The sequence below is a fragment of the Leptonychotes weddellii genome, chromosome 3 (assembly GCF_054177405.1).
Source record: "Leptonychotes weddellii isolate Sample4059 chromosome 3, ASM5417740v2, whole genome shotgun sequence".
Lineage (NCBI taxonomy): Eukaryota > Metazoa > Chordata > Mammalia > Carnivora > Phocidae > Leptonychotes > Leptonychotes weddellii.
Genome location: NC_138371.1, coordinates 129879937 through 129893658, shown reverse-complemented (window position 1 = coordinate 129893658; position 13722 = coordinate 129879937).

Here is a 13722-nt window from a genome sequence, read left to right as displayed (position 1 = left end):
AAGAAGATCTGTAGCATTCCAACTTCCTTGTCATATTCTTGCAAATTTCCTACCTCAAGGATTTTTCTGATACCTGGACGTGTCAGAATGCTTACCAACAGTGTTTCAGCCTGAAACTCAATATAACTAAGGATGATTTAAAGGGATTAGAATTTAAATATAGCTATAGGTTTAGATTCATAAGATCACCTTATAAACTGACCCATTTAAGAGTAGTCAAGAAGTTTCCATTTCATGAATTCCTTTCCATGACTTATCTGTACAATTTCAAATTTTTAGACAAACATATAACACAATAAAAGAGACCTATTTTTCATATTCTCAACCCTTCTTGTTTGCTAGACTAAAAGAAGTACAAACAAATAAAACTCACAAAAAATTCAGTGCATAAGTTCTGCCAATGAAAATGCTACCTTTGGAATCTTGGACATTTGGGTTCTTTCTACATACTTCTCTTCTCCATTTAGAGCTTCTGCATGAGAGGAAAATTCTGCACAACTATGGAGAGATCATGAGTAAAGCCCCACGGCTCTATCCTAGTGAATACAGAGGGCTCTTCGCCTCATAAAGGTGACCCCTTCATGTATTACCATATTTGTGGCTTGGATCTTCAAACCCCTAATGCCTTAGACAGATAAGGTGGAGGGTCTGGGAATGTGGCCCAGGGGCTATTGTGCACAAATTCCTGTGTACAGACAATGTCTGAAATATTAAATTTTGTCCCCATGTGGTATTTTCTCTTTTCTTCCCTCACACTTAAAAGAAACAATTGATCAGGTGTCAGGTTCCTCTAAAAGGGAGGTATGCAAGAGGTTGAAAACCAGAAAATGAACACTATGCGTCTAGCTTTTACACATATGTCAAAAGCGCAAATCCTTTGGTAGTTTTAGAACACTGCACAGAATTACTGGAGAGCGCTCCAGCTCCTGAGATACCATGCAGAGAGGAACAGGGAACACTTTGAAAGAGAACTGTGATTTTTGAGGCAATAGAAGATGATGGATCATAATGGCATTAGCTGATTCCTGAATGGACAGGTGATTCAAGAGCCCTCCCACCCCCAACAAAGACTTGGCGCTAGGTAAGCACCTGGAAATTAGCCACAACCTTTTGAAAAAAGGGAACTCTTAACAGAATGAAATTTAACTTATCCTTATGTTTTAGGGCTTTAAAATAGTAACTAAATTGCAAAGTCATATTATTTACACATTTTATGGACTGATAGTCCTACCTGCTCACTAAACTATACTGGACAATTAATCCGGTGTACATAACTGGAACCTCCTTTCTTAAGGGGTAACTACAGGTAGTGAATCTAATGTCTTTGCCTGCAGATATAGTTATATGTAGAATGGAAAAGTAACTACTTAAATTAATGTTAACCTCTATACTCACTTTCCCATACTTCCTGAAATACAATGCTTAAAATCTTACTAATCCCAATTATATCTATTATGTATAATATATAATATATGTAATTTATAACCACAAAAGTCAGGGAATGAGGTATCATCTGGTACACTGGGTCATTAGACATTAGTTTGGACTATGTATAAATCGGATACATGGAAAATTCCCAAGTGCAAACAAGATAGTGAAGTTGGAGAAGACAAATATTCTGGTTCTAATATGCTCCCTCAAAACGAACTTCATCATGCACTACAGTAAAAATTAGGAGGAGGTAGAGGAGGGGTAGTAATAAGAAAACAACAGGTAATTTTCACTACTGTGGGGATTTACTATGTGCCACGCACTGCACTAAGTACTTACAAACATTATTTTATTTAAACTTTGCAATCATTTTATCTCCAGAGCCCATGCTTCTCATTACTCTTCCACATGGCTGTCCTTAACCTTGACCAAGCTCTAAAATGGGCTTTCCAAAGAAGAGGAATCACCGCTATGTGTCTCAATTGTAATTTGGTATTCACTTTTAAGTAGCACATGGTAAGACCGCCAGAAACATATATATTGTTTTAAATTCAGCTTCTCTGAATTTCTCTGCATCATCATTGACAAAGAAACACTGATATAAAAGGAAGAATACGCTATTAGATTTTTTTTAACTTAAATGATTAGCAAATTATCCAGAGGATGCAATCTCTCATTCACATGAGTCCACATTAATAAAACAACATCTACTTCCTGCATTTTACCTGGTACATTGCTTACAACTTCTAAAACCTGGGTACGTTAAGAATAGAGAGTTGTGGGTATTATACTCCCGACATGGCTGAAGCATATCTGGAAATGGACATCTCATCTGCACTGTTATTTTTATGTGGAGAGTAGTTCTTCACAGTTATCGGAGTGAAAATTCCATCTGCTACTTGCTGTATACACAGACTCGGAGCAGAAGTCACAGACCTTTAGAAATGCTTATTTGCTACAAGAAAGTACAATTCATTTTGAGAATCTTCAAATATTGAACCAGAAAAGATTATAGAAAACTCTATACCAACAAGAGCTAGCAGAGATTACAAATGTTATACAGAGGGGAAAATAAAAACATCCTGACTATCCCTATGGAGTAAACTGCCTCATTATATAGTTTTGAAACACAACTTAGATTTTTTTTTCCCTCTATTGTTTCTGATATAATTTCAAGTCAGGCAGATAACTAGAGAGTGGGAGGGCAGAAAGCATGTACTGTGAATGACAGGGGCACAAGGAACTAAGGAGGCAGGAGAAAGGCAAGAACAAATTTAACTTTAGATTCTTTTTAGAAAAAAAAATGACAATTTATTAAATGAGAGGCAGTTACACACACCTCCGACATCTCAGAGTTCTAAGCAGCTGATAGAGCATTTTAAGATGTTAAATATGCATTGTGGGCTGTTTTTTCAGAAAGTCATTTTCACCATACCCACTGTCTGTAAAAATGAATGGTTAAGTAGCCCTGCAGTTTTTAGGGAACATTTTGGTCATCACAAATTCTCCAAAACAAGCTTGCTTATTTATTTTCTAAATACGCAATAAAATACACATCTAGGCCAGCAGACACAGGTTGCTAGACAGATATTTTTTGATTGGCTTTCCTTTTCAGATGTTCATGATACTTGATGTCATTGTTGGGATATATTTATTAAAAAGTATGAGCATGATTATTCTTTACCTGTATTTGGATCTCCTACCATTACCTATTATTTTTCTAGTAATTCTTGTTTACCTATGCCTATGAGGCTTATGTACTTGAAGAACCTTCCAGAAGAAAAAGTTACTTTTATGTGCCTTTGCTTGTTTTTGTTTTTTTTTCCCCAAGAAGGTTTTTTACTAGCCCCAAAGGTGTGCATTGTTGGAATAATTTAGTACTATCCTAGGGCTAGTCAATTGTAAACAAGTCTGCTGTATGGAAAAACTGCCTAAAAATTGCAACTCAACATCTTAGACTATGAAAAGGCACTGGCTGAGGATATGTTTTATAATAAGGTTACTCAATTAATTTTTTTAAATCAACACTTCCCATTAGATTTTCTGTGGGTTAGAAAGAATGTTAAATTCTGAACTAACATCATTTAAATAAAAGCAAGGATTTAAAAAAAAATACTTTCTCTGATTTTATAAAGGCGATTCTAGTCCTAAATCAACAATCCACCAAAATTTAGAAATTGTTTTGTATTTGGGTCTGTTGCCATTTCCCACAATTGAAGTGACCACTAAAAAGTAAAATTCAAAGGATTTATCCAGGAGTTGGTAAATTTTTTTTCTGTAAAAGAACAGATAGTAAATATTTTTGGCTTTGTGGGCCAACTGTCACTACTACTGAACTCTGCCATTACTGTAACTCACAAGCAGCCATAGACAAGAAAACCAACAGGCTTGGCTGCGTAGCAGTAAAACTTTATTTACAAAAACAGGCAGTCGCTGCTTTGGCCTATGAACCATAGTTAGCCGTAGTTTTAAAATGCAGTGATTAAAATGTAATCATTCCTTTTAAAAAGAATCTTGAATAGCTTTTTATAAAAACTGTTTTATTTCAGATGTTTTTAGAATATCACTATTCTTTTATCACATTGTCAACAAATCCAATCTTTTGACTGAATTGATAACTTAATGTAGTCATATAAAATGGTTGTAAAATTGGGAAAGTTTATTTTATACATGCTTTTCATGACCCCCTCCCTTTTTTCTTTTTTTTACTGTTTCAGATTTCTAAATTACTTACTGCTATCTGACAGAACAGGTCAGTTTTCTTTTACCTTCCAGTGATTTCCTTGGTCAATAAAAAGCTCAATACAAAGCTCTGAGGGATTGAACCTACTGTTAGTCTTTAAAACCTTCCTGAAAAGAGTCCTTACCCATGCAAATTATTAAAATATTGATGCAAACAGATTAAGCCACTCCAGCACATGCTACATGGTGAAAGTATAATACTAAGGTTAGTTTACAAAATAATCTATGAATAACAAGTTTGGAAAAAGAAAGCTTCATCTTTTACATACAGTTCTAAGGTGTGTCGTCATTCTTATTCACAACAGGACACTCCGAGCAATCTATAGACTTTAATGGTTCTGCTTAGCTCTCTTCACTTCTTTTGATATTACCAGGAGGTAGACTGTCCTTTATACACATCTTCGGCGTCATGAAGACTCTGCTTAGAACCTTTTACTAGAGTTAGCTAAGAGCTTTGGCTTGCTTAGCGGACACCTGAATTGCTGCAACTTGATCCTGTCCTCATACAGACTGTGGCAATGTTTTCTTTAATATCTTGTTATTGTTTAAAGTGTACTTTACCCACTTACATTAGCAGAAACCCATTTCCTCCTTTCACTAAGAGTGGCAAAATAGATCTATTAAAACTTTACAAGTGCAAGAAAGGAAGATCTACCACTGAGCTTGAACTAAGAAAGGCCCACTTTTCACTGCTGATTTAGACTCTCGCTTTTGCTACATCTCATTTACCCAACACGTGGCTGGCAAACAAAGAAAAATTGGAGAGCGCTTTATGTGTTTCATTTATGGTACAACGCATTCTGTATCTAACCCGAACCTACATCACAGAATGTTAAATCTACCTGGCATCAAGCAGTTCATGCCTTGATGATTAATTACAAGTCTAATACAAAAGATAAACAACCCATTGCAATTGCAGAACAGTAAACATACATTTCCTTAATCATGGAGAAATTACTAAATCCTATTCACCGCAGGTGTGTAAGTTTATGTTACCAGCATCTGCTGTGAATCCCATGAAGTTATTATTTTCATTCCACAGCACCAATGGGTGTTTATGGAAATAACTGTACACTATACAATTTTGATTGCACAGAGAGAAAAATAGTTATTTGAAATGCAATTTGGACTGCAATATTTCTTTTTCGTTGCCTCTCATTTGGCAGCTTATCCGACTCAGATATTATCATCAATATGCCATACATAAACTTACATTCATCACTGGTACTTAGGCTTATTAACTAAACAGCAATTATATTGTCATAGGAGGATTATGGGAATGGGAATGAAGACAACTGTGTGTCACAATGTTTCCTTCTTTATAGCACAATGTTTTTTGTTGTTAATAAGCCACAATATAAGTCTGAAAATATAAGAAGTGTCACTGAAGGCAAAAACAGCATTTTTTGTGAATATGCCCATTTATAGACATTCTTTTATAAAATTTAGCAACCCATAATGTTCTAACATAAACTTACATTGAACACAAACTGCATAGAAGATTCAATTATAGTATGCAATTTTACAAATTAATCAAGATCTGATTTTTCTGAAAAAAAAATGGGTGATTTTTAGAGTTATCAGTTCCTACTAAAATAGCATATAACTGGTTGCTTGTTGCACATCTTGGTGGCTTTTCATCTCCCTATGAAAGGATCCTTCTGTTGGGACCCAGCCTTCCTGATTCCAGATCAGCAGAAAGCAGATGAGCTCTTCTGCATCATACAACTACAGCAAATTTGTGGACCATATCGTAGGTCCTTGATATTCTCTTGACAACAGTTTCTGTGATGGGGTAAGTTCATTTTTCCCTTATGTCAAATTTCTGAAGAGTGCAGGAGAAATGCCTACTTGCCTACCACTCAAATGGTTAATGTAGTGAGCTGGCTTTCAGATTCCAGGAATGACTTTTCCCACAGCCTGTAGCATTACAGTGGATTCCTTAAAGTAGATTCCTTAAGGCTCAAGGATATTAGTAGCATTAAAAGTGGTCAGATTTTTTTTTTTTTTTTTTAAGGGCAGAATTGAAAAGGAGATTCTGAGAGCTATTTTAAGGAAGGTAAACTAGTCCTTTTGGTGGAAAAATATACTTCTCTAACCAGATATAAATCTTCTACCAAATGCTTATACACATGGAGACCTAGGATGAGAACCACTTTTACTGGGGAGGGGAAAAGAAAGAAAAACAAAATCGTTATCAGCTGCTATTATACCTGTAAATAGTAAGTTGTATTATTTGAAATAATGACAGTCATATTAAATATTCTCACCCAAATTAACCAGGTTTATTGACGTAAGGGCAATTCTGTTCTAATTTGCATATATTAACGGAGCTTTTGTAGTCACTATATAATGGTTTCATAAAATGACATGTGATTAAAGGTGGGACTAGAAATGAGGAACTAGCTAATAAGAAACCCCAGGCTTTCTATTCAAGCTTCAGGCAATGATCTCACCTGAGTTTGGATGAGCTGTTCCCTTTTGTGTGCTCACTCTTGCTAGGTATAAATTAGAATTGCCACTTTTGTTCTGCAATTCCTCAGAGAGGATGAGAATATAGGTTCAGATTTTTAATAAATCCTAGAAGTCTTCAAAGGAAGAAAATAGGTCTATATAAAATAATTATGAATCTATAATTTCTTTTTATATTTAAAAATTATAATTGCAAACTTGCATTTTATTTTAAAAACTTGTCACTGCTGGGTGGCCCAGATGTTGGGTTGACATTCCCACTCTTAGCAAGAAGTGACTCATTCTTTACATGTGCTATTACAATTCTCAGTCTATTTACTCTTTTAAGACTGCAAAATCCCGCTGACTTTTCACACTTTTTGAATAGAGAAAAGCATATACATGAAAAATAAAATTATCACTTCTTAAAAAAGAAATTTAGAATATTGATTCAGAGTATATGTTCCTTAGCATGGCTTTTTTTCTGATTTTAGGCTGATTTTTCTTTTAGCTCTCAATTAATAGAGTTTATTTAATTTACATTTAAATAAGGTATTTGAAAGAAGTTTTAAAAACAATCTAGATTGCTTAGATTATTTAGCCTTGTACATTTTTCTCCTAATAAGTATTAGTTTTATGCAGAAATTTTTACTTATGAATACTGAAACAAAAATATATATATTCTGTCAGGATATATATTCTGAATACATATATTCACAACATGATTAATGATAATGGGTAAGGTAGTGACTTTCTTCCAAGGGGAACTTCTACATTTGAAAGCAAAATTAATGACGGCATATATGCAGAAGTTGCCACAGAAGCTCCCCCCTGCCCTCATCCATGGTTTCACTTTCCACAATTTTGGTCCTGAAGAAAATGATCCTTCTTCTGACATCATCATAAAGGCAATAGGAGCCTAGTGTAGACAGCCCTGGGGGTATACGACATAGAACAATAGCTTGAAAAACCTCTGAGGTAGAAGGAGATTCTAGGAATCTCAGATCCATTGCTAGAGGGGTAGAGCTCTCTGGGAGACTTCAGCAACAAAAGCGCTGGCAGGTGCCATCTCCCTCCCCCATCCCCAAGCCTAGACACATGGACACCTGAAGGAATTGGCACAGCACAAACATTCTGCATGTAGCTTACTAAAAGCACACCAGGCCCCAGTACTCTTTTATGGGCCTGCCCTCTCTAACCAGGCCGAGATGGGAGTTTTCCCAGGTAGCTGCAGGCCCCATCCCGTAGCAGGCCGGCACAGACATTGCTGGCAAGGTGTCCCTGCCCCCCAACCCCATTCTTCTTCCGACCACCCTCCACGGCAGTCCCTCTAAAGTTGCACTACAAGCCTGGCAGTGTGTGAGTAGCTCCGAGAAGGGCCACCACCACTACAAAGTGACTCCTGCCCCGGGGTGGTGGTAAGGACACACACCGTCCTACTGTGACCCCTACACTGGTCTGATTGCAGGCCCCACCCGCCAGTGAAAGCTTCTCAGGGGGCAACACAGGGAGAGTGCCCTGCAGTTGGATGCAACTGTAGCTCTGGGAAACATCTGTTCTGACTCAACTAAAGGCCAAAGAGGTCCCAGACTGGCCCGCTAACCACACAGGCACCAAACCCCACCCACAAAAGGCAAAGAGAGCCACTGCAGGAGACTGGACTAATGTGGCCCAGCCACAACAGTAGGGCACACACAACACACAGAGGAGATGCACCTGAAATGCCAGGTCCTGGTAAAAAGGGGACACTGCACTGCAGGGCACTACAGGGCTTCTTCATAAGGCCACTACTTGCGAGAGTAGGAGATGTAGCCGACTTTGCTAACACACAGAAACAGGCAGAGAGAGTCTGACAAGTGAGGAGACAGAGGAATATGTCCCAAATGAAAGAACAGGAGAGAATCATAGCAAGAGACCGAAATGAAAACAGAGATAAGTAATATGTCTGAGAGAGAATTTAAGGTAATGGTCATAAAGATACTCAGTGTACTTGAGAAAAGACTGGGGGACCTCAGTGAGACTCTCAACACAGAGACAGAAAACAAAAAAAGGAACCAATCAGAGATGAACTCAATGACTGAAATTAAAAATACACTAGATGGAATAAACATTAGACTAGAGGAAACAAAGAACAGATCAGCAACCTGGAGGACAGAGTAATGAAAAACAATCACACTGAATAACAGAGAGAAAAAAAGAATAAAAAAATGAGAACAGACCTAGGGAATGCAGCAATACCATCAAGTGTAATAACATTCACGTTATTGTGAACTCAGAAGGAGAAGAGAGAGAAAACGGGGCAGAAAATTTATTTGAAGAAATGCGAGCTGTAAACTTCCCAAATCTGGGGAAGGAAATAGAAATCCAGCTCTAGAAGGCACAGAGAGCCCCCAACAAAATTAACTCAGGTAGGTCCACACCAAGACACATAGTATTAAAATGGCAAAATGTAGTGATAAAGAATTTAAAAACAGCAAGAGAAGAGAAAGCAGCTATATACAAGGGAAACCCATATGCCTATCAGCTGATTTTTTTTTTTGGTTAAGATTTTATTTATTTATTTGACAGAGAGAGAGAGAGAGACAGCGAGAGAGGGAACACAAGCAGGGGGAGTGGGAGAGGGAGAAGCAGACTTTCCAAGGAGCAGGGAGCCCGATGTGGGGCTCGATCCCAGGACCCTGGGATCATGACCTGAGCTGAAGGCAGACGCTTAACGACTGAGCCACCCAGGCACCCCCCTATCAGCTGATTTTTCAGCAGAAACGTTGAAGGCCAGAAGAGAGTGGCAGGATATATTGGAAGTGCTAAGAGAAAAAAAAAATTGTAACCATCAATACTCTATTCAGCAAGACTATCATTCAGAACAGAATGAAAGATAAAGAGCTTCCCAGGCAAACAAAAGTTAAAGGAATGCATCACCACTAAATCAGCCTTATAAGAAATGTTAAAGGGGACTCTGTAAGCAGGAATAAGAAAAGTAGGAAGCACAAAAGCAGTAAAATTAAATATATGTATGAAAATCAGTTAAGGTATTCCCAAAATAAAAGGATGCAAAGTATGACACCATATTCCTAAAACGTGTATGGAGGGGGGAGAAAAATTTAGTGCTTTTAGAATGAATATAAACTTAAGCTACCATCAACTTAATATAGAGTGCTATATGCATAAGATATTATATACCAACTTATGAAATCAAAAACTGGTAATACGCATGCAAAAAATAATGAGAATGGAATCTGAGTATACCACTAAAGAATGCCAGAAAACCATGAGAGAAGAGAGCAAGAGAAGAAAGGAACAGAGAAGAACTACAAAAACAACCATAAAACAAGTAACGAAGTGGCAATAAATACATTACTTACCAATAATTACTTTGACTGTAAATGGACTAAATGTTCCAATCAAAAGACATAGGGTGACTGAATGGATAAAAAAGTAAGACCCATCTATGTGGTGCCTACAAAAGACTCATTTCATACCTAAAGACACATGCAGATTGAAAGTGAAGGGATGGAAAAATATTTATCATTCATATGGAAGTGAAAAGAAAGATGGGGTACCAATATTTATATCAGATGGAAGAGAGTTTGAAACAGGCTGTAACAAGAGACAAAGAAGAACGCTACATAATCACAATGGGAGCAATTCAATAGGAAGATACAACAATCATAAATATTTATACACCCAACCATGGAACACCCAAATATATAAACCAGCTAATAACAAATATGAAGTAATTGATAGGAATACAGTAACAGTAGGGGACTTTAACACCCCACTTACATCAATGGATAGATCATCTATATAGAAAATCAATAAGGAAACAGTGACTTTGAATGACACATTGAACCAGATGGATGTAACAGATATTTTCAGAACACTCCATTCTAAAACAGAGGAATACACATTCTCTTCAAATGCATATGGAATAGCCTCCAGAATAGATCGCATGTTAGGCCACAATACAAGTCTCAACAATTAAAAGAACAAAACAAAACAAAACTGAAGTCATACCATGCATCTTTTTCAACCACAACACTATGAAACTAGAAATCAACCACAAGAAAAAATCTGGAAAGAACACAAATATATGGAGGATAAAATTACATGCTACAAAACAATGAATGGATCAAACAAGAAATAAAAGAGGAAATAAAAAAATACATGGAGACAAATGAGAATGAAAACAGAATAGTCCAAAATCTTTGGTATGTACCAAAAGCAGTTCTAAGAGGGAAGTTTATAGCAATACAGGCCTACCTCAAGAATCAAGAAAGATCTCAAATGAACAATGTAACTTTATACATAAGGAACTGGGAAGAACAAAGAAAACCCAACCCCAGCAAAAGGCAGGAAATAATAAATATTAGAGCAGAAATAGATGAAATATAAACTAAAAACAGAATAGAACAAATCAATGAAAACAGGAGCTGGTTCTTTAAAAAGATCTACAAAATTGATAAACTTTTAGCCAGGCTCATTAAAAAAAGAAGACTCAATAAACAAAAATAAGAAATGAAAGAGGAGAAATAACAACCAGCACTAGAGAAATACAAAAAAATTATAGGAGAGTATTAGGAAAAATTACTGCCAACAAATTGGACAACTTAGAAGAAATAGAAAAATTCCTAGAAACATATAACCTCCCAAATCTGAATATGGAAGAAACAGAAAATTTGAACAGACCAATTGTCAGCAATGAAATTGCATCCATAATCAAAAAGCTCCCAACAAACAAAAGTCCAGGACCAGATGGCGTGACAGGTGAATTCTATCAAACACTTAAAAGAAAAGTTACTACCTGTCATTCTCAAACTATTTTAAAAAGGAGAAGAGGAAGGAAAGCTTCCAAATTCATTCTATGAGGCTAGTATTACCCTGATATCAAAATGAGATAAAGATAATAGAAAAAAAGAACTACAGGCCAATATCTGTGATGAACAAAGATGCAAAAATCCTCAACACAATATTAGCAAACTGAATCCAACAATACAATAAAAAACAATCATTCAGGGGCACCTGGATGGCTCAGTCATTAAGCATCTGCCTTCGGCTCAGGTCATGATCCCAGGGTCCTGAGATCAAGGCCCGGAGCCCCACATCAAGCTCTCTGTTCTGCGGGAAGCCTGCTTCTCCTTCTCCCACTCCCCCTGCTTGTGTTCCCTCTCTCGCTGTGTCTCTCTCTGTCAAATAAATAAATTAAATCTTAAAAAAAAAAAAAATCACTCAACACTATCAAGTGTGATTTATTCCTGGGATGCAAGGGTAGTTCAATAATCACAAATCAATCAATGTGATAGATCACCTCAACCAGAGAAAGGATAAAAAACATATGATTATTTCAATAGATGCAGAAAAAGCATTTCACAAAGTACAACATCCATTCATGATTAAAATCCTCAACAAAGTAGGTTTAGAGGGAACATATCTCAACATATTAAAGGCCATACATGAAAAACCCACAGCTTACATTATACTCAATGGTGAAAAACTGAAAGGTTTTCTCCTAAGATCAAGAACAATACGAGGATGGGCTCTCTCCCCACTTTAATTCCACACAGTTGTGGAAGTCCTAGCCACAGCAATCAGACAAGAGAAAGAATTAAAAGTCATCCAAGAGGGTAAGAAAAAAAAACTTTCATTATTTGTAGATAACATGAGACAATACATAGAAAACCTAAAGACTCCACCAAAAAACAATTAGAACTTTTGAATGAATTGGGTAAGGTTGCAGAATACAAAATACAGAGAAATTTCTTGTATTTCTATACACCAATTATGAAGCAGCAGAAAGGGAAATTAACAGTTCCATTTATAATTTCACCAAAAATAATAGAATACCTAGGAAAAACTTGACCAAAGAGGTGGAAGACCTGTACTCTGAAAACTATAAAACACTGATTAAAGAAATTGAAGATGACACAGTCAGTTGGAAAGATATTCCATACTCATGGATTAGGAGAACAAGTATTGTTAAAATACCCATACTACCAAAAGCAATCCACAGATTTAATGCAAGCATTATCAAAATGCCAACAGCAATTTCCACAGAACTAGAACAACCCTAAAATTCCTATGGAACCACAAAAGACAAATAGCCAAAGCTATCTTGAAAAAGAAGAACAAAGCTGGAGGTATCATAATTCTAGATTTCAAGATACACTACAAAGCCATAGTAATCAAAACAGCGTGGTACTAGCACAAAAATAGATACATAGATCAATGGAACAGAATAGAAAACCCAGAAATAAACCCAGGATTATATGGCTAAATAATCTTCAACAATGAAAGCAAGAATATGCAATGGGAAAAAGACAGTCTCTTCAATAAATGGTGTTGGGAAAACTGGACAGCTACATGCCGAAAAAAAGAAAGAAAGAAAGAAAGAAACTGGATCACTTTCTTAGACCATACACAAAAATAAACTCAAAATGGATTAAAGACCTAAGTGTGAGACCTGAAACCATAAAAATCCTAGATGAGAGCAGAAGCAGTAATTTTTCTGACAGGCCATAACAACACTCCTGTGGCTAGGTCTGCCGAGGCAAGGGAAACAAAAGCAAAAACAAGCTATTGGGACTACATCAAAATAAAAACTTCTGCCCAACAAAGGAAACAATCAACAAAACAAAAAGACAACCAACTGAATAGGAAAAGATATCTTCAAATGACATAGCCAACAAATAGTACCCAAAATCTATAAAGAACTGAAACAACTCAATACCACAAATACAACCTAATTAAAAAATGGGCAGAAGATATGAGCAGGGGCACTGGGTGGCTCATCCATTAAGTGTCTGCCTTCGGCTCAGGTCATGATCCCAGGGTCCTGGGATCGAGCCCTGCATCGGGCTCCCTGCTCAGCAGGAACCTATTTCTCCCTCTCCCACTCCCCCTGCTTGTGTTCCCTCTCTCACTGTGTGTCTCTCTGTCAAATAAATAAAATCTTTAAAAAAAAAAAAAAAAAGACATAAGCAGGTATTTCTCCAAAGACATAGAGACAACCAAGAGACACATGAAAAGATGCTCAACATCACTAATCATCAGAGAAATGCAAATCAACAAAACCACAATGAGATATCACCTCACACCTGTCAG